This window comes from Hibiscus syriacus, unplaced genomic scaffold (assembly GCF_006381635.1).
Source record: "Hibiscus syriacus cultivar Baekdansim isolate YM2019G1 unplaced genomic scaffold, ASM638163v2 tig00110597_pilon, whole genome shotgun sequence".
Lineage (NCBI taxonomy): Eukaryota > Viridiplantae > Streptophyta > Magnoliopsida > Malvales > Malvaceae > Hibiscus > Hibiscus syriacus.
The window spans coordinates 3,150,823-3,173,693 of record NW_024062795.1 but is presented as its reverse complement, the minus strand read 5'-3'; the positions used below and the strand labels follow the sequence as shown (position 1 = coordinate 3,173,693).

General features: G+C 35.6%; 2 pseudogenes; one reads left to right on the top strand and one right to left on the bottom strand.

Moving 5' to 3' along the window:
* Nucleotides 1-5,165: 5,165 nt before the first annotated feature.
* Nucleotides 5,166-15,996, bottom strand: LOC120134588 (annotated as a pseudogene).
* Nucleotides 15,997-20,338: 4,342 nt separating this feature from the next.
* LOC120134189 lies at nucleotides 20,339-22,445 on the top strand (annotated as a pseudogene).
* Nucleotides 22,446-22,871: the final 426 nt, after the last annotated feature.

Below are 22,871 nucleotides of genomic sequence, written 5' to 3'. Positions count from 1 at the left end.
AATAGAGGCTCGAAAAAACTCCATTAACATAGTAATAGGTAATTTTCGAGAATGAAGACTTAGAGCGTTGATTGATTCTGCACTATTAGACGTCATGAAACCATATCTTGCTCCAAGTTGATGTACTCTTGACCATCTTTCAAACCCGACATCTTCTAGTGTTTGAGCACACTAAGGCAAAACACGTCTTAAACAATTTATATGCTTATTAAAATCCACTTTCTGATAAGCTTTTACAGCCTTCCAGTATGTCCATTTGTGATTTTTTATACCAACAGACCTTGATTTTAGATTTCTATACAAATGAACACCACAAAGTCCATGAAAAGCATCTGGGAAACACCTTCTAACAGCGTTGTCAATTGAGTTTGCCCTATCAGATATGATTGTCAGATTGCTAATAGGACCTATGCAATCCCTAAGATGCCCCATAAACCATGTCCATGAATCAGAGGTTTCAGATTTGCCAACCCCGTAAGCTATTGGCAATATCCCATTGTTAGCATCCATGACTACTGCTAATAAGTTTACTCCAAGGTATCGACCTTTCAAATGTGCCCCGTCAACTATAATAACTGGGTTCATGCAAGTAATAAACGAACAAATCTACAAAATAATATACACAAGAAATATAATCATTTAAATGTGAAATGCATGTAACTAACAAAAATGAGTCAATAAATTATATTGATTTACTAACCGCAGCACCAATAGCGATAAACAGCAACTCAAAGCGTCCATCTCTATCTGTTTTGATATGAGTTACCGACCCAGGATTTTTCAGCTTTAAATTGTGACAATAAGCCTGCAGTTGGGCAAATGATGCTTCTGGCGACCCCCTCAACAATTCCAAGGCATAACATTTGGCTCTCCAAGCTTGAGAATATGAGATACTAATCTTGAACCGAGCATTCATGTCAGTCATAATTTCATGTCTCCGATATACCCTGCCATTCAAAAACATTAACTCAGCCAGAAAATCACCCAATACCTTTTTGTTTGCCTGTCTATGGTGAGGAAAAACTTGGGTTCTTGAACATGTATGTTTATCAATAAAAGTCCTAACTTGAAACATTTCGCAATCTTTTATCTTCTTTGCAATCATACGCCACATACAGTTTTTGTCAATCATACACCTTGTTTCGAAACGATCTTTGCTTGATTTGTTAACTTTTAGTTGATAGCCATCTTCCACACATTTCATATACAAAGTTATCTTCAAGTCTTCCTTTGTATCAAAACAATCATCTTTCTTGATACGAATAATTTTTGTGTAACAATCAACTGTTATCTTTACCAACTATTCTTCCGGTATCTGAAGTAATTCTGACATATTCCAATTATACTCTAGTGGCATTTTCTTCGGGGATTTCTTCTTCTTCTTTTTATTCTTTAGGGTTATATGAATTACAGAATGAATGTTCAACATGTTCATTCACAGTCGTAACTTCCTCCTCATTATCATCATCAACATCTTCCTCGGCAGCTGCTGTTTCATCATCAAAATTCGGGTATTGACCAATATCAAAATCATTACATGCAGGGTCTGTTTCTTCTTCTGAAACATCATCAAAATCCGAGTATTGACCAAGATCAAAGTCTGGGTATTGACCAAGATCAAATTTCGAATACTGACTAGTACTCACAATTTTTTCTGTTGGCTCATCATCGTCTAACTGGTCAATACGAAAACCGGAATTTGATGCTGAAAGTTGATTGAGATTTGGATTAGGGAAAGGTTGTGGGTGTTTGGTATTGGAAATGTGGTGAAACAAAATTTACTTAGTAATGAAATTGTGGTGGAACCATTAAATTTTGAGCATCATAAACTGGGATTGAAAAACTTAGTTGATTACTACCCGCTACTGACCCAACTTCACTACTTCTAGGTTCAACAACATACAATGTAACATCATCTTGCGAAATACTAATATAAGCAATGAATCGTTCAACATCTTCATTGTCGGTTAACAAATAAACTTTACCTTTTCTCTGATAAGATAACCTAAATCCACTTAGGGGCTCTAAATTCAATTTATTTGCAACACGTAACATTAGAGTTTCATAAGTTAACTTTTTTAATGACAGTTTTAGTTGAAGATTCATGGGTAAATGTATATATTGTAAAACACCATGAACATTCTCCCATGACCCTCCAAAACACAAATCTATCCAAACATGATCAACATTAAATGATTTCATTATTGTAAATTAATTTACTAAACAAACGAGCTGCGAAACTAAAACCTGTTGCCGGATGGTGAAGGATGTCGTTGGATATAGGAATGGATGTCACCGGAGAGAGTGATAAATGGAGATGAAATGAGTTGCGATTTAGGGATTTAGGTTATGAGTTGTTGTTGCTGCGTAGTTATATACCCAAAACATTTGTGTTGCGAATTTGAAATTCAGTGTTGCGAGAGTCAGAATCGCGTTGTGATAGTCAAAATTGCGTTGCGATAGTCAGAATCGCGTTGCGATAGTCAGAATCGAGTTGCGATTATGTATTATCGCATTGCGATAGTCAGAATCGCGTTGCGATTATGTATTATCGCGTTGCGATAGTCAGAATCGCGTTGCGATTATGTATTATCGCGTTGCGATAGTCAGAATCGCGTTGCGATTATGTATTATCGCGTTGCGATAGTCAGAATCGCGTTGCGATTATGTATTATCGCGTTGCGATAGTCAGAATCGCGTTGCGATTATGTATTATCGCGTTGCGATAGTTAGAATCGTGTTGCGATTTACATATTCGCATTGAGATATTCTAAAATCGCAACGCGAATTTGAAAAATCGCAATGCGAATCTTAAAACTGATTTGCAATACTGGAGATCGCGTTGCGATTTAGAGATCGCATTGCGATTTTGTTGGTCATTTTGGCAAATCAAAAAAAAATTGGTCAAAATCATATATTATAAGGAATTTTCGGTCACTAAGGTTAATTGTACATATTAATAGAATGATTAAGATTATTTAAAAGATAGGTGAATGAAACCAGAATTCGTGTTAAAAAGAAAGAGCCTATTATAGAGTTGGAGAAATTAGTGAGATTAAAAAAACAAGGCAAAACGGCAAGAATGGTGAGTTAGGTTGAACTCGATGTGGTGAGTGAGTTGAGTCGGGAGCACTGAATCAAAAAGGCAGTGTGGACCGAGTGGTGACCCCAAGAGGAAGATCCTTTTATTCATTCCATTCGTCAAAGGCAAGGTTTTAAATGGACACGTGTCAGATCAGGGTGGAAAGGGACCACTCCCAGAATCACATGCACAGAAAAAATAAATAAATGGAGGAACCCACTTTCATTCTTCATTTCTCGCCAATCAAATTACCTTTTTTCTATTTATTTTCGAAATTAAACCTCTTTTCATATAAAATAATTTCAATAAATGTAATTATTGGTAGAGTTATTTCAAAGAATCAATGATAACATGTAATTCGGTAAAGCCTTTAATAATATTGCAAAGAAAAGGAAAGAATTTATTCATATATTCTACGTATAAGAAGGGTAATGCTTTATTTATATGATCATAAATATTTCATACACATTGGAAAGAAAAAAATTAATTATTTCAATTCACATTATATATATATATATATCTTATCGTTATTATGCACACAAAAGTACAAATATATTTCTAAGCTTCACAATCAATTTATTAAAAATATATATAATAGTGCTAAAGCTAATTAATTTTTATATCAATATAAGTTCATTTATATTGGGATACAAATTTAAATTTGTCTTACAAATAGAGTGGAAATAAACATGAAAACACCAACAACAGTATTCTTAGACACTTGAAAGAAAGACCAAAACATAAACATAATTCTCCACATCCATCTATCATCCTCCTTATTCTCTTGCTTCTTATTGACTGGGATAGTAGGAGAGTGCAAGTGAGTAGAAGAGACACGAGTGAAGTGCCACCGCCAAGGGAGTGATGGACCCTAAAAGCTCCAACCGTCTCAGATTACGAGTTTCTTAAGTTGAGCAAATGGATGTCTCAAAGAGGATGCGATTTGTCGATGCCGGCTTTGCTCGTGTTGTAAATGTAACCCCTCAAGGAACTTTTTTGGGTGAATCAATGTTCGGATCCAGCTTTGGAACGATAACATGTTTATCCAAATCCACTTCGATTCTAACCCATTTCATTTATCCCTTATATCTCTCATCCATCATCTGACATTTTTACCATATTATCGTATAAAAATGAAGTAGAAAAATTGAATAGAAACTTGTTTATGATACCTGCAAACTAGAATAAATTCTGCAAATGTCTTTGGAACAGACCCTAAAACATCCCGTTACTAAATCCAGATTTCAAGAGCGTCTCTTCATGAACACTTCATCATAGACAATTTAGGGGTCGTGGAGATTGGAGGAGCCACAACATCAAAGGCAAAGAACGACGCACTGGTTTGTTTTTGTTATTATGCATGTAATTTAAACCAGAATGAAAAACAAAATCAAATCAAAACTCATATAGAGAGATTCGGTGATGACCAGAAATTAACTGTATGCTTTAAAATCACGTTTTCTACTATGATGACTAAAATTGAACGGTTTGATGACATAAAGGATTAAAACCACAATCTTTTAAATCGGTGACTAAAATCAACTAGTCTAGAAATATAAGAGATCATCCATATAATTTATCTTAAATTTAATTGCAAAAATTAATATATATATATGTATATATATATAATAGAATAAAATATTTATTTAGAACTAATATTTATTTTTTAGATTTCCGAAATTGCTTGTCACGATTCGAATTAAACAACGGATATCACATCTGATTCTTGAATGTCTAAACATTAACACCAAATTCTAATTTATGTATACATCACATTACTTATGTTAATTTTGTGTAAAGATAAATACTTGAATTTCCAGAACCACTGGTTAGGATTAAAGAAAGAATAACGAATATTATCGGCCCTGTTTCTCAAATGTCCCAAATACAAATCAACCCAAAATTCCAATAGATTTGTCTCCCGAGTGGGTAAAGCCACAAGGACAAAACATTCTGTACAAACTAAATCTACATCCCTGTACATTTAGAATGCGAGATTAAAAAAGAAAACCCTAATTTCCTAAAACAATATATGTATGTATGTATGTATATTCCATATAGCGCTGCTTGCTAGTAATTTGAAATAGTAGTGAAGATCACAGGCAAAGGCAACTGTGCTAGCTGACTATATTGTTCTTTCATTTTCTAAGCTTTCATGGATATAAGTGAGACAGCATCAAACTTTCTCGCCAAAACCAGAAACAGAAAATTTAATGTGTTTCATGCCATGGACATCCGTCACAAGATCCCGTAACTCGGGGAAAATCGATACGATTACAAGTTCTAATATCGCATAAGCAAGTTGCTTAATGCATATAGTTGACTGCAATGGATAAGGACAATGTAAATGTAAAGTATAAAAGAAATTAGGGGAAAATATCGACGTGCATGGAAGAAAATGGCAGGAGGATAAAAACTCAACCTGAGTGAAAAAATAAATGTCTCCTGCACACCGTCTGTATTGCTTTTGCCCGATCAAGCTAACTAAGGCTGTCGGAGCCCCATCTGACAAAATTGTTACTCTTTTAGTGGTTTTCACAATTGATTAGTGTTCAGCCCCCCCGTAAATATATATGAGACAAGTTTAATGATTTTAACAACATAAACCGTCACAATGAACATTTTATGGTAACCTATACACGAGGACTTCAGAAAATTTAGTTGGAAATATAATCATTGAACTCCTGACCAAGGAATTATATCATTTGAAGCAATGATCAAGTGAATTGCAAGCATGTAAACTACAGATCCAAAAGTCAGGGCAGGTCTTCAGTATGATCTGACCCAAAAAACCTTACCGAAAAGCATATTTTTGATGTTGTTTGCTCTACGAGAAGCCTCAAGTTGTTCCTCAAAGGACCCAGGTTTATTGACATTACTCCCACCAAATTGGCTGACGTTGTGCACAGGTGCCTGGTTAGGCTGAGAATTATCAAAATTTCTCTGAATGTTTGCTGTTTTTGTAAAGAATGTACCACCTGGCCACAGAATCTGGGAGAAAAAACGTGCTATCAAAAGAAACAGAATACAAGGGGTTTTGCAAAACAGAAAGCCTTCTAAAAGTTTATATGCAAGTAGAACCAGCTCTTAATGGCAAAACTCATGCTTTAACAGCAACGAATCCTAAGCCAGTTAAAACTCTAAGTTATAATGTGGCTAATTTGTTCAGTTCTTACATCTTGAATCCATCGAATCCCTTGGGCAATAGTGTCCTCCCTTCGAAGCCAATAAATCTGCCTCATAAGCCAGTCACCGATGGCATCCTCCATCACCAGGTGTAATATATGCTTGGATATCCAAAAGACCTGTCTTCTGCATCAAGGAAAAAAGATGCACATGTTTATGCCAAATTATTCTGAAAATAAGTAATTTTAGAGCATCAAATCACACCATTAAAGTTTAACAGGATCACATTGTCCGAAAGATCAGACAGTTGTTACTGGCTAACAGGAAACAAGAAAAAGGATTGAAGTAGAACTAATCAATGGCAGTAAACTAATGCCTCTAAACTCAGACTAGGTTAGCGTTTCATTTTGCAACCTGCTTCAGAACTTAAACAGACAAAAGAGCCACTAGACACAAGACTACCTATCATACAAGATTGAACAGAAAAGATGTGGTGGAATTGAAGTACTAAATCAAGCTTTATCCCTTCCATTTAAATAAACATTGACAAATTATGAACATTATCTCAAAGATTCTCTAAAAATAAGCAAAAGATCATAAGCAAAACCAAACTCATTTATAGGCTATTCATTAGTTGTTTGTTACAATCATGGTTGGATTCAATGATCGAATCTACACAAAAATTTGATTCTGCTGAAAGAACATGATTATGATTTAAGTGCAAAATTTCCAACAACTGGAGAAAATCGTGGGGGTGAACAAAACTAGATTCAACTCGAAAAAATTGATTTTTTTTATCTCGAGTTATTCGAGTAGAGTTGTTTGAGTTATTCGAGTCAACTCACATCAACCAATCCTAGTCTAGGAAATAGCAATGCCTACTACTTGAATGTACGGAGCCATTTAATCGTCAGCCTAGCTGAAGTAACTGCATAAGTTAATAATTAATCATGATGACAAATTAACAAACATTAGAAATATAAAAAATACAAGGTACAATATTGTTTTTAGGATAATCTTTATAATTTTCAAATAGTAGATTATGGCATTTAGCAATTAGCAATTAAGTAATCCACAGCTATGGAAATAAGGAAAAACTCACTCACCTTAGCCAGCCTCTTCTCTTAAGCTGAAACACGTTATCAACTAGATTCAGCAAAGGTACACTCACCTTAGGTGGTGTCCACTGCACAAAAATCAATCAGTAAACATTCAAAAATTTCAAAAAGTGAAAAAAGCTCTTATAAAATAGTGTAAGCTTAAAAAATCTGAAACTTTTCAACCAAAAGATTATTAACATTAGCAATGAGTCAAAGCCAAATAGACACCAAGAAAAGAAAGGCTTGCAGCACCTAGAGAATAGGTGCAACCAAGGAATCTGATTTCCTAATAATCATACTTTTGCTTGAGATTCTTATGAAAGCAATCCAAAATTTTATTGACAATGTTGACATTTTAGAAGAGTGATCTCAAAACAAAACAACAGAGATAAATCATGATACCTCCGGGGGCACTCCAACTGGATCCTCCATATGGCTTGAGGTTCCTGAAAATTTCATTGAAGAGCCACCCTGGCCAGAAAATTCAGGTTTAACACATAAATCATGTTTCTCAGAGATTAAATTACCAGACCCTCCATCATGATCTACCACTCTTGGAGTCAAACCCATTAACTCACGGTCTGGGTGCCAAGCATGACCTCGGGAACCAGATCTATCATCCTCATGACCATGGCTACCGTCTTTAATATCACCTTCTTCATTATCAGAAATGCTGTTTGCTGACTCCAAGATACTTTGCCTTGAAATGTCTTTAGCAATCTCATCTGCGGTCCATGACAAGGACCTGCCAGAGCCTGAAGGAGAGGATTCACTAGGGGGAGAAGATGAACCGACAACTTTGCTCATTCCGCCATCTGATACTCCTCTAAACTGACGTACAACATCACCCGTAGCATCATCCACATTCACTGTTCATAAACAAGAGAATTGGAAATGGTCAAGAAGTAATCTGAATAAAACAATTCAATGTTTGCAAAAATGGCATGATAACCAAAAACAGAAACAACCTACCTGAAAGGGTTCTCATCACTGATGAAGATTTTCCAAAAGAGTAGTTCTTCAAAAGCAAATGTCACCCACAATTAGAATGAGATGTCTTTGTCCTAATTCCTACAAATAGAAAACAAAAGTGCACCCAATGTGATATGAAGAAGATACACACCTTTGAGGAAACACTTAAAAAGTCCCACACTTCATGTTGTTCAGCCACATTAGCTATAGACAACAGATCCTGCAAATAGGCAGCTTAATTGAAGCACAGGTTGAAAGTAAACATCCTACAGAAAAAGAAAAAAAAGGAAAGAAAGGAAGCTTAGGAAGTAAATTTGTAGGTTATGCAATAGATAAGGATAATTAGTTAGTATTTTAATATAATACTAACTCTTAGAAAGTTGGATAGATAAGGATAACTACTAAGTAGTTTACTTCTAACAGAAAACTTACTTCTAACTTTTCCTATAAAAAGATGTATTTTCACCATTCAATATATATAAAATAAAAGAGTTCTTTTTTCTTCTCCGCTATATTGTTTACTCTTTATCAACATGGTATCAGTTAGGTGACCGATCCTTTTCCTAAATCTAGTCGATTTTTTTACCCTAAATCTAGCCGTCGATCATGAATTCCGCCACTTCTTCATCGGAGGTCACTTCGGAATGCCTCGTTAATTTGCCCCATTCAAACCTTTCTGATGTTTCTTCAGCCTCTATCACTCATTCCCAATCAGTACATGCAAGTAGAATTCCTTCTGCTACTTTGGCTAATACATCCACCACTCCTACTTGGATTGTGGATTCTGGTGCAAGTGATCATATGACAGGTGATCTTCGGCTTTTTCACACTTTTCATGCCGACTCGTCTATCTCTCATATTCGAACAGCTGATGGTTCTCTATCTGGTGTTGCCGCTCATGGGTCTATTCAAATAAATCAGAACATTTTGTTATCTCATGTTCTTTATGTTTTGCAATCTTATCTCCATTAGCAAGTTGTCTGCCGATTTATGCTGTACCAGGAAATTTAACTCTGTTTTTTGTGAATTTCAAGATTCCAGCTCGGGGAAAGTGATTGGCAGTGCTAGGCTTTGTGGGGGTCTTTACCTACTTCCAGCAACTTTATTTTCCCACTCATCTACTTCCTTCAATGTTATACAACAATTTCCTTTACTTGAACCTTCAACCGATGTTATGTTATTACATTTTCGTTTGAGACATCCCAGTTTCTTTTATCTTGCAAAATTGTTTCCACATTTGTTTGTCAATAGAAGTCCAAAATCCTTTTCTTGTGACATTTGTCCACTTGCTAAACAAACTAAGAGTGTTTATCTACCTTCTCCATATAAACCGTCCAAACCATTTACCATGATCCATAGTGATATTTGGGGACCATCTCGGGTCGCATCTTTACATGGGTTTCGGTGGTTTATTTCATTTATTGATGATCACACTCGTACTACGTGGACCTTCCTCATGAAAACCAAATCTGAAGCCTGTGAAATATTTAAACGGTTCCATAAGATGGTTGAAACCCAATTTCAGTGTTCAATCCAAATGTTTCATTCTGACAATGGTAGTGAGCATTTTGCCAATGTTTTGGGTTTTTTCTTTCAGGAAACCGGGATTGTTCATCTTACTTCGTGTGTTAATTCTCCTCAACAAAATGGGATTGCTGAGCGAAAAAACAGGCATCTTCTTGAGGTTACTCGGTCTCTACTTTTTTCCACAAATGTTCCTAACTATTTTTGGGGGGAAGCTCTTTTAACTGCTACTTATTTGATTAACCGTCTCCCTAGTAAACCATTACAATTTAAGTGTCCGAGAGATGTTTTTTTTTCCAGTTTTTCCCAATTTTAAACCGATGAATTCATTTTTACCCCTTAGAGTTTTTGATTGTACTGTGTTCGTTCATAACAATGTTCCTTTCAGGTCCAAATTAGATCCTCGAGCATTTCGGTGTGTGTTTATGGGTTACTCATCGACTCAAAAGGGCTTTCGGTGTTATTATCTTCGTACAAAGAAATTCTTTATTACTATGGACGTTACTTTCTTTGAAAAAACACATTTTTTTCTTAAAACTGCTATTCAGGGGAGTCATATAATGAATATCAGTTTGTTGACTCACAACAATTGTCACTTGATTTGCAGCCAACACTTTTTTATCAACCAACACCGTCAAGCCAGTTAAACCAGTCGAATAAGCCTACAAAATTGCTATAGCCAGACCAAACAACACTATCGAGCCCAGAAGACGTATCCTTGCCAAACCAGTCCACCGAAACACATGATCAACATATCACTTCGCCTCAAATACCTCAATCCGAGTTGCAGATTTACAAGAGACGACAAATATCAATTTCTAAATAAATCCCTAAACCTAATCCCGAGTCTCCCACACAGCATGGACACTGTCATGAACCGGAACCGAACGAGAATCCTTTGAAGAATGAAGAAGGTAATCAGAGTTCTTCCACTGAATTAAATGTTTTGATTGATGATAATGACTTTCTAATTGCTCAAAGGAAAGGAGTAAGAAAATGCAGAAATTATCCAATTGAGAGATTTGTTGCATATGGAAAGCTAACGCCTTGTTTTAAGAACTTTACAGCAAGTGTAGATAGCATTATTGTTCCAGATACGGTGGAAGAAGCATTGAAAGATCCCAAGTGGAAAAAGGCAGTAGAAGAGGAATTAAAAGCACTGGAAAACAACAATACTTGAATTATAGTTGATCTTCCGAAAGATAAAAAACTAGTCGGCTGCAAATGGGTATTCAAGGTAAAATACAAAGCTGATGGTAGCATTGAAAGATATAAGGCGAGATTAGTGGCAAAAGGATTCACTCAATCTTTTGGAGTTGATTATCATGAAACGTTTGCTCTGGTAGCAAAACTAAACACTGTGAGAGTGTTACTGTCATTAACAGTTAATGAGAATTGGGTGCTACATCAGTTAGACATCAAAAACGCTTTCCTAAACGGAAACTTGGAGGAGGAAGTATATATGCGAATTCCACCGGGTGTGAAGAGTAATACAGGAAAAGCATGTAGATTACTAAAGTCCTTGTATGGACTTAAGCAATCTCCAAGAGCCTAGTTTGACAGATTTACAAAGGTGATTATTCAGGATGGTTACAAGCAATGTCAATCGGATCACACTTTATTTGTTAAAACAACTTCAAACAACAAAAAGGCAATTTTGATTGTCTATGTGGATGATATCATTATAGTAGGTGATGATTGTATGGATAGAAAGATTGAAAAAGCTATTGGCGAAGGAGTTCGAAACCAAAGACTTGGGAACTTTGCGGTAATTTTTAAGCATGGAGGTTGCAAGGTCAAAAGAAAGAATAGTGATCAACCAAAGGAAATATATCCTTGATCTACTATCAGAAACTGGAATGAAGGGATGTAAGCCGACAGAAACACCCATGGAAGCAAATCTTAAGCTAAGGAGAGAAGAATTGGGAAGTCCTGTGAACAAAGAACAGTATCAAAGGCTAGTAGGTAAACTAATTTATTTATCACTTACTAGACCTGATTTTGTGTTCCCTGTCAGTATAGTGAGTCAATATATGAATGATCCAAGAGAAGAACATTTAGAGACTGTGAATAGAATTCTAAGATACTTGAAAATGACACCAGGACATGGGTTAATTTTTAGAAAGAGTGATGATAGAACAGTAAGAATTTTTTCAGATTCAAACTGGGCAGGTGAATTAACGGATAGAAGATCTACAACTGGTTATTGTTCATTTGTTTGGGGAAATCTTGTTACTTGGAGAAGTAAAAAACAGGCGGTGGTGTCTCGAAGTAGTGCAGAAGCAGAATTTAGAGCAATGGCACTTGGAATTTGTGAAGGAATTTGGCTTCAAAGAATGTTAACTGGGATGGGGTTATATGCCAACAAATGGTTTGAACTTCAAAGTGACAGTAAATCTGCAATAAGTATTGCAAAGAATCCAGTTCATCATGACCGAACGAAGCATGTGGAGATTGACAGACATTTCATCTCTGAAAAGGTGAATGGTGGAACGGTGAAGCTCAATTATGTTTCAACGAAGAATCAGTTAGCAGATATTCTCACCAAAGCACTTCCAAGAATTACCTTTGATGAGATTATATCCAAGTTGGGTCTTTTCAACATTTACTCCCCAACTTGAGGGGGAGTGTAGGTTATGCAATAGATAAGGATAATTAGTTAGTATTTTAATATAATACTAACTCTTAGAAAGTTGGATAGAAAAGGATAACTACTAAGTAGTTTACTTCTAATAGAAAACTTACTCCTAACTTTTCCTATAAAAAGATGTATTTTCACCATTCAATATATATAAAATAAAAGAGTTCTTTTTTCTTCTCCACTATATTGTTTACTCTTTATCAACAAAATTACTTCCAGATACTTGTCAAGCTGAATGCAGCGCTGGTGAACAAACGAGTCTTCGGTGCTTGATGAAAATATCCTTTTGGGAGGCAAATGTAATGTATAATTAGGAATTTCTTTAAGATGCCGATGCAATCGTTCAAAATTTCTGTATCTGCAGATCAGAAAAAGATTGATGTTAGAGAAGAAGAAAAATCAAATTATTATAGTTTTCCATTATTCATTTATGACTAAAGGGCCCTTAAATAAATGACTTTTTTTGTTTAATACACACACGTACATACATAAGCAGTTGGGTGAGATAAAACCTTCTCTTAACAAACCAAGTTCTGTTTTCTGCATCTGTCACAGCAATTGAATAAACTGCAAAAGATTTTGATCCAAGTTTCTCAACATATGCTCCAATAACCTGCAGAGATAGACAGGAATAGCAAATATAATTACAGATCACAAAAAATGTCTATGACTACAACTCAACACCACCAAGAATATGAAGCTTTTTTAATTTATATCCCATGTCACTTATGAATTAAACAGGCAGTTCAAATTTCAAATTCTCAAAACTAGTAACAGTATAGACAGGAATGCTCACCCGACACCTAAGCTTGGGTTTATGAGACTCCTCATTGCGAAGTACTGCATTTGAGCTAACCCTACCCCTAGATTCTTCACTATGCCTACCAAGATCAGGGCTGTAGAACTCAGAAATAATTGGCTCTTGAATATCTCCTGTAAATGCCTTCTTTGTATCAGGTTCAACAATAAAATCGGAGGAACTACTGCATCTCTTAAGCCTACTTTTATTTCCATCAGCAGATTGTTCACTAGCATCATTAAAATTATTAGCATGATGATCTCCACAAAATAACAATGAGGTGTTAAATTCTGAAGCCAACTTTGTGTCTGCTGTGTTACCACCACATAATTGAGCGTCAAGATTTAAACCAGGCATTAGATGCATTAAAGTTTTCTCTTCACTTCCTGTAGAAGTTCCAATCTTGTTGGCAGAGATTTCACTACCAGGGTTCCCCATTAACACGGCAACCTTAGGAATAGATTCTTGAGATCTTGCTTTTATATTTTTTTCTCCTTTTTGTAGTTTCTTCCTTTTGTCCACATGTTTTCAAGATTTTCAGGGGCAAGAACTTCAGTTCTTCTCTGTGTTGCCGCCTCTAATTTTCGAGCCCAATCAGCTGGTCGAGGCTGCATTGATTCTTCCTCATATCTGTTACAATCTGAATATATTTCTTTCTGATTTTCGATTCTAGCCAACATCAAATCTGTTCCCTGACTATTTAAGGATGCAATTTTGCATGAGGTAGAGTCATCTGCGTGTACTTCAACTGAAGACTGATCAAAACCTTCCATCACCTTAATCATATCATCTTTAATGGAAAGTAGAACAAATTCAATTACTTTATTGATATACCTGACAACAAAACATAAGTATGAAAAATAAATGATAGAATAAGGCATATTTGATAGGCAAGCACATATCTTATACCAAGGAAGAAAGGACAACCATGAATAACCTTTTAGGCATTTTCCCTTCTTTTGCCTACAATGTGCAAGAGTAAGATTCTAACCAAGAAACCACTCTAGTTGTATAATGTCCTTCCATGCCAGATGGCTTCTATTCTAATTGTTCCACTCTTTCAAAAACCAAATAAACACGAAATAAGAGTGCATTTCGAAATCAACTGTCAAAATTCTTAAACCTAAAAGTTTAGGCATTCGCTAAACAGCACTGTAGTTTTATATTAAGTACCAACTGCATTTTCTGCTACCTTGAAATTAAACAAACAACAAACCATAGCTCAATAACCTACCTAGGGCTTGCCAAATTCAAAAGAGGTTGCACAACCAAGCAAGTAACAATCTCACAAGCAATAGTACGAACCAAAGGACATTGAGCTTCTCGTGGTCTTAATACTACTGCTAAAACTCCACCAATAAGCCGTTGAATAACCTGAAAAATGCAAGAATAAGGAATTAAAAAAAAAAAAAGCAAACCGCAAAATCTAAAGGCAAAATATGTTTTAATAGGAAATTTGGAACACTCAACTCACACCTTGTACTCACTCTCTGGTGAAATTAGTGAAGGATGAAGCTCTTCAGAATCCATAAGATGGTGTTTCAATCTTTCATCCCTTTCTTCAGATGACAATGTTACCATAACTTCAACACCTATTGCAGCTTGGTTTCTCCTAAAAAGATCCAAGTGATCTCCTATCAAATCAACTATATCCCTGGAACATTAGACAACCGTTTAAAATCCTTTTAACTTTTAAAAAATCGTGAACAAATATTTTACAATTGACAAACCTTTTTAAACCAAAACATCTACCTTGTCAGCAAATCAACAAGGTTTATCTCTTTTGCCCTTCCTGATATTTCGCCTATAGCATCCAAAATCACATCGCGTATCAACTCAGGGGCCTCCCTATCTGGAGTAATCTCGGAATACCATAAATCAACAACAAAATCCTTGAGTATTTTATCAATAAGCTCATTGAGAGCAGCCTCCACAATAGGAGAATCAATTTTCCGCTTCCACTTGATCGGAGAAGGTAAGCTGGAAAGACGAGAATCATTCACGGAAAACTGTTTCTTCTCCAAATGAGACAAATAAGATGGACGACGAACTGATTTAACTTTCCATTTGAACTCAACTTCATTAACTATAAATCGCAATCCGGCAACAAAAAGAATTTCTATAGGTAAATTCATCAACATAGATGTACTCGTATCTACAACCATTAACAAAAGCGAGAAAATTACTTATAATCAATTCTAAGAACTTCAATTTATAAATTAATATAAATTTAAAATCTAACATTCAATTTATTCCTATTAAAATGGAATATCCTAAAGAACTTCAAAGAAAAAAACAATTCTACGAAAACAAAGTATCCATGCAAAGTAAAATCAAAGAATTAGAAAAAATTAAACCGCTAAAAAGAAAGAAAGAAAAAACTTACGAGTCAAGAAGTCACGGTAAAGGTAGCCAACGCCCACCAAACCGTCCGAACTTTGGCTTCTTCGATCAGATCCTGTATCGTCTCCATCGGCTTCATTTTCCAGCTTTTCTTTTATTTTTCCACTCCCTCCCTCCGATTCAATTTTCTTCCAATTCGCGGAATTCAATTTCTTGATTTTCCAGAATTTTCAATTCATTTTCTTATCACGGAAGAGGAAAAAAACTAAAAGCCGGAAAAGGAACAGGAAAATGATTGAATCTTTTCTCTTCGATCATCTTCCAGCAGGGATTAATTTGGAATTAGGCGCAACGAAGAAATAAAATAACATAGGAGAGGGAAATGAGAGTATCTGGAATTTGTTCTCCTTTTACTAAATATATTTGAAAAAAAAAAAGAAAAAAAATAGTAAGGTTTTTGAGAGATTATGATCGGGTGCGGATATACAGCGTTAGAGAGTTTTCTCCCTAATATCAACTGGCCTGTAGAGTCTTGCCACGTAATAAATTTGACAAGTTTTCCCCCTAAATTTCCATATTTATTTTCTCGACGTAAGACTATTTTTCACATTGATAACGCTAAGTTTAGGTTGTCAATAGAAATATAACACAAACCAAAATACGGTTCCAAGTGGATATAATAAGACTTAGGTGAGGTACTTTTAAAAAAAACTTAGGTGAGGTACTTAAAAAAAAAACTTAGATGAGACCCATGACATGTCTAATGTAAAAACACTTAATATCATTAGATAAACTACACAATTAATATCTAAACTATTATTTTTATTATATTTTGATATTTAAATTTTATAGTTTTAAAAAATTATACTTAATGTTTCGTGTTAAAAATTTAATGATGATATTGACGTATCATTATAAGATAATGTTAACTCGTCATTGAAAAAATAAAAAAAAATATCATATCAATAGTTTTGTTAATTTTTTAACCGCGAAAATCAAATTAAAACTTATATTTTCTTTATTAATGAAATTTATCGTTTTAAAAAAAAGTTAAATATTAAAAGTGAACAACATAATAGTTTAGGTACTAAAAATGTTGTTTACCCTTTTATTAGTAGGAAATTATTTAATATAATATGAAACATAATATATATATATAGTATGGATAAAATACATAAAGAGTCCCTTAAGTGTCTCACGTTATCTCAAACATATCCTCATCCAATGGAAGACAAGAAAAAACTTTGGACTCAATATTAAGTGTTTTTCCAGCATCATTCATTTGCATCTGTGATTCGAATTAGATTAGCTCATAAATTTCCATCTTTATAAGGAAGACAGGGTTATCATTCATGATATCGCAATCGCATTTGCAATTTAAATTTTAATTAGGGTAAAGTATATAACAATCCCTAAACTTTTAGGACACTTACATTTTGGTCACCCAACTTTTGAATCTTTATTGAACCATGTTTTATAATGTTTTGATATAACAAATTAAGGCAAAATGTTTTTGGACTTTATTAAACTTGTTCAAAGTTTTCAAAAATAATTCAAAGTCCATTAAACTATAATTTGAGCACAAAATTATTTTTTTGGGTACGTAGTACCAATACTATTCTTACAGTATTAACACTGCATGAACAATATCAATACTGTTCACGTAGTACCGATACCAAAGGTAAGAGAAGTATCGATACTACCAGGTGTTTTCCGAATTGCACAAATTCCATAATGCAAAATAGGTATCGATACTCAATGGGGTACCGATACTACTTTACATAGTGATATCAATACCATGAAGCATAGTATCGATATTGGTCAAGCCCAACGCTCTTTAACGGTTAGTTTATTTAAAAATTACAAAGGTAGTACCAATACTTATTAAAGGAGTATCGATACTCTCTGTTTTGGGCAATTTTATTTTACAGAAAATTAATCCCCAATTGCTAGAAACAGCCACAAACTTATTCAAACATATAAAAACAAGTTGATTACACTTGAAGAAGGTTAAGAACACCTATCCAAGCAATCAAACACAAGAGAAGAGCTTTTCATTTCTATTTTCCTTTCTCTTGTAAATATTTGTGTTTTTTAGCTCATTGAAAATCTTTTATTTGTTTTCTTGTGAGCTTAATTCTTGTAAATACATTCCTTTTGAGATGTTTTTCTTGTTTACTTTTCTTATCCTTTTGTAAAAGGGATTGGTTCTAGCTTAGACTGTGAAAAGCTAGGGAGTTATAAAGGTTATCTATTGATCCTATAAAAAGAAAGAACAAATTAGTGAATTTGTTAGAAAATCCAAAGTAAGGAGCTTAGGTACTGGATGTAGACTTGGTTAAGAAGTCATACCACTATAAATCCTTGTGTAAATTGCCTCATCTTTTTTTTCTCTCCCTATTCCCTAAACTCAAAAAGCCAATTCATTCCCTCTTGGCAATATTCAGTTGTTCAATTGAGCTTCATCGAAATCCCAACAAACTTGTAATACAATCATCAAACTTTTAGTTCCTTTTCAGTAAGGTCACTGTGGTTACCTCCCGTTAGTTTTAGCTGACGTGGCACTTAACCTCGTTAACCGCATTCTTCTTTTTCTTATTCTTCTCTTCTTCTCACACTACCTCCGGTCACCCCACCTCCAATCAGCAGTGGCTCACACTGCCATCATCATCATCACCAGCGTCGCTTCCCGACCACACCCCGACCCTCAATTCATACTCATCATCCATTATTCGTCCTAAATTACGAGAAAACACGTTTGAACACCCATCCCTGGTCTCTATCGTCAGTCACCGATGACCTTTACCATCGGTACCAATAGGAGTATAGCCCCATTCCGACCAAAACCTCCTTAGCCACTCATGGATACTCACCTCCATTCGCCGTGGAGAAAGCCTCAAATCTCGTCGAAAAACCCCAACGCCCTTTTTTTGTTTTCATCGATTTTTGTCCGATTAGGTCATTCGTTCGCCATACCGCCACCACCATTGGAGTTCTCATACCGTTCCAACCAAAACCCCTCTGGTCACTTACTGAGACTCACCTCCATTCACTGTAGAGAGGGTCCTGAATCTCATCGGAAAACCCCAACACCCCTTTTCTATTTTCATAATTTTTTGGTCGATTAGGTCGTCTATTCACCATACCGCCACCACCATTAGAGTTATCACACCATTCTGACCAAAACTCAGTCAGTCGTGCCTCCTCGTCATTGTCCTTCCTCCGTCTGATGTTGGTTAAGAAGAATGAGGAGGAAAAGAAGAAGATGGAGGTAATGGGGTTATGTACCACGTCAGCTAAAACTAACGGGAATTAATGATAGGGACCTTACTGAAAATGAACTAAAAGTAATATTAATATAAAATAAAACATGCACATGAGACAAGATTTAATGTGATTCAATCTTGTCTACTTCCGATGAGAAGAATAATCATCCACCATAAATATAGAGATCACGACTATACAAATACATGATATTTTATGTATCTTAAAATCTGATATTTATATCATAACTCGGAGTATCTCAAATCACTCTATCAATGCCCTTATAAAACCACCTTTGCAACATTAACCCTAACAATTATAAATATCTCAAAAAGGATTGCATCACATATTATCTATTTCGAGATTTTATATCCCAAACCATAGCTCATGATATCACTTTTTAGGAATTCGTAAGCGAAAAAATAACTGACACTATATTAAAATAAAATAAGACATTAAAAGAAACAAGATTTAACGTGGTTCGACTTTACCTATCTTCGCGGGTGAAGAATAATAATCTACTATAAATGTAGAGGACACAAATGATACAAATATATGATATCACATGTATCTTAAAATATGATATCTATACGAAGTATCCTAACTCACTCTCTCAATATCCCTAGAAAATTATATTTATAACATAAACCTCAAAAGTTACAAAGATACGAGAAAAAAATTATATCACTCAGAGATAATTCTCTCATAATTCTAAAGATTAAGATATACTCTCTATTTATAGAATCAAATACTTAATCACCAAGAATTCTTATAAATTAACTGAATAAATATAATCAAAAAATAATCTTTAACCAATAAAATTATAACAAAATTAAACTTAATTATCAATTATAATTTTAGTCTAAATATAACACTATAATGCCGCATTCACCTGGAAGTATATTATTATTTTCACATAAAATTCACCAACATTCATTTATAAAACAAAATTCCTCTAGTATATTATATCATATATATAACAAAATTGATCCAAAATTATTGTACATTTATACATATATGAAAAAAAGAATATAAATAAATTTAATAAATTACAGCGACCTTATATTGCAGACCAGGCCATACAGCCAAACCCAAACCACCCAGTTTTGGCAGCTTCTATTTTACAGCTTCAGTGAACCACCCAGTTCAATCGTTAACAGTTAGATTCAGAATGAATCGTCCACCCGCCTTAAAATTTTGGATAAACTGTAACGATTGTCTGTCCGATTTTAGTCACCGATGCAAAAGAATGATGGTTTTATTATTTTTTATATTATAAATCTGTTCGATTTTAGTTGTTAACTCATTAACAGAAATTAAATTGATAATTAAAAATTAAAACAAAAGCTACGTTTTCCTTCTTCTTCTTCCTTTATTTCAAAGCCTTTCAATTTGAACCGTTCCCCAATCTTTTCGGTAGCTAAAATAGGACATTTTCTCCTCAATATAATCCCCATTCCACGGTTCCATCTTCATTGCATAAGCAGCCTTGGGCAGACCAAGGTGGTCAATAATGAATAATAGTCAAGCTCTTCCGGCCTTGGGCTGCTTTCTTCTTTTCTTTTGTTTCTTCTTGTATAAAATAGAACCCACTTCTGCATTATCAGACAACGAAGCGTCTTATATCGCTCGTCGTCAGCTCTTAGCTCTCCCCGAAAATGGTGATCTCCCTGATGGGTATGAATATACAGTAAAAACAACCGAAACTTTCGAAAATGAAAGGCTTAGGAGGGCTTTCATCGCTCTTCAAGCCTGGAAAAAGGCTATGTACTCCGACCCTTTGAACATCACCAGGAACTGGTTTGGGTCCAATGTTTGTAGCTACAAAGGTGTGTTCTGTGCTCCGGCATTGGATGATTCCAATTTGACGGTCGTTGCTGGTATTGACCTTAACCATGCCGACATTGCCGGTTATCTTCCAGTAGAGTTGGGGTTGATGACCGACCTTGCATTGATCCATTTAAATTCCAACAGGTTTTGTGGTATTATCCCCAAGAGCTTTTCAAGGCTTACGCTCATGTACGAATTTGATATTAGCAACAACCGATTCGTTGGCCCATTCCCAGAAGTGGTAATGACATGGACGAGTGTTAAGTATCTTGATATAAGATACAATAATTTTGAAGGTTGTTTACCACCAGAGATCTTTGAGAAGGATTTGGATGCATTGTTTTTAAACAACAATCGGTTCACTTGCTCAATCCCTGAAACAATTGGCACATCTTGGTCTCGGTGGTGACATTGCCAACAATAAGTTCAAAGGGTGTATTCCACGCAGCATTGGGAAAATGTGGAGATTGAATGAAATTCTTTTCATGAACAATGACCTTGGTGGTTGTTTTCCACCAGAAATTGGATTGCTTGCCAATGTCACTATTTCGATGTTAGCTTCAACTCATTTACCGGTAGTTTGCCTCAAAATATCGAGCCTGAAGAACATTGACATTTTGGATATTTCTCACAACAAGTTGACGGGTGCTGTGCCTGAAAAGTTTGCAAGTTGCCAACCTTGTCTAATTTCACCTTTTCTCACAACTATTTCACTGAGGAGCCTAAAGGTTGTATATCGCCTGAAAGGAACAACATCGTGTTGGATGATACTGGTAATTGTGTGGCTGGTCGGATAAACCAGAAGTTGGATAATGAATGTCAATCGGTGGTGAGGAATCCGGTTGATTGTAGCAAGGATCAATGTGTTGCAGGGCCTTCACCTCCTAAGCCTAACCCACCAGAGCCACAGGTTCAAGCTCCTCCAATGCCGAAGCCACAACCAAAACCATCACCTGATCCAACTTATCAATCTCCGGTGACTCCTATTAGGCCACCAACACCTGTTGTTCCTTCACCTTCACCGTCAGTTCCTTCTCCACCTCCAGTACCAATTCAATCTCCACCTCCGGTACCAGTTCAATCTCCACCTCCGATACCAGTTCAATCTCCACCTCAACCAGTCCACTCCCCACCTCCGGTACCGGTTCAATCTCCACCTCGACCAGTCCACTCCCCACCTCCGGTACAAGTTCAATCTCCACCTCGACCAGTCCACTCCCCACCTCCGGTGCCGGTTCAATCTCCACCTCGACCAGTCCACTCCCCACCTCCGGTACAAGTTCAATCTCCACCTCGACCAGTCCACTCCCCACCTCTGGTACCGGTTCAATCTCCACCTCGACCAGTCCACTCCCCACCTCCGGTACCTGTTCAATCTCCACCTCCAGTACCAGTTCAATCTCCACCCCCGGTACCAATTCAATCTCCACCTCAACCAGTTCACTCCCCACCACCACCAGTCTTCTTCCCACCCCCGATACCAGTTCAATCTCCTCCACCACTTGTCTATTCACCACCACCACCGATCCATTCTCCGCCACCACCAGTACGATCCCTACCTCCTCCTGTTGTCAAACTTGCACCACCTCCTAAAGTGGATATTATCCTCCCACCAAACATTGGATTCCAATACTCGTCACCACCTCCACCAATGTTTCCAGGCTACTAAATAGTACTATAGCGCTTAATGTATTTCTATTGTATGTTCTGCCTCTTGGGTATAGAAGGAAAGGAGAAAAAAAGATCATAAATTCATCTATGTTGTTACCTTAATTTTTCTAAACGGGTTTTCAATTCCCTTTTACTTATGGCATGATCGCAATTAAAAATAAAAAAATTTCACGTCTCTTCTTCTTCTTCTTTGAACTTGGATTTGCAACTCACACTCTTGATTATTAATTGCCAACACTATCCACGACTCCATCCCCTTTGTCAAAGCACCCTCCTAAATTTAACATCTTACGCTATCCACCACTCCACCCTAAATTTATACATTGTAGTTGTTGTTGTATTGGTCTTGATGTTAGAACCAAATTATAATATAAATGAAAATTAACCAGAATCTAATCATGCTAAATCATTAAGAATAAAAAAAATAAACTAGATTTGCGGAAGTGTACTTGAATTAATTGATAGGTTAAAATCCTTGAATCTTTATTTAGTTGTGATCTTCCAAGAAGATATAATTCT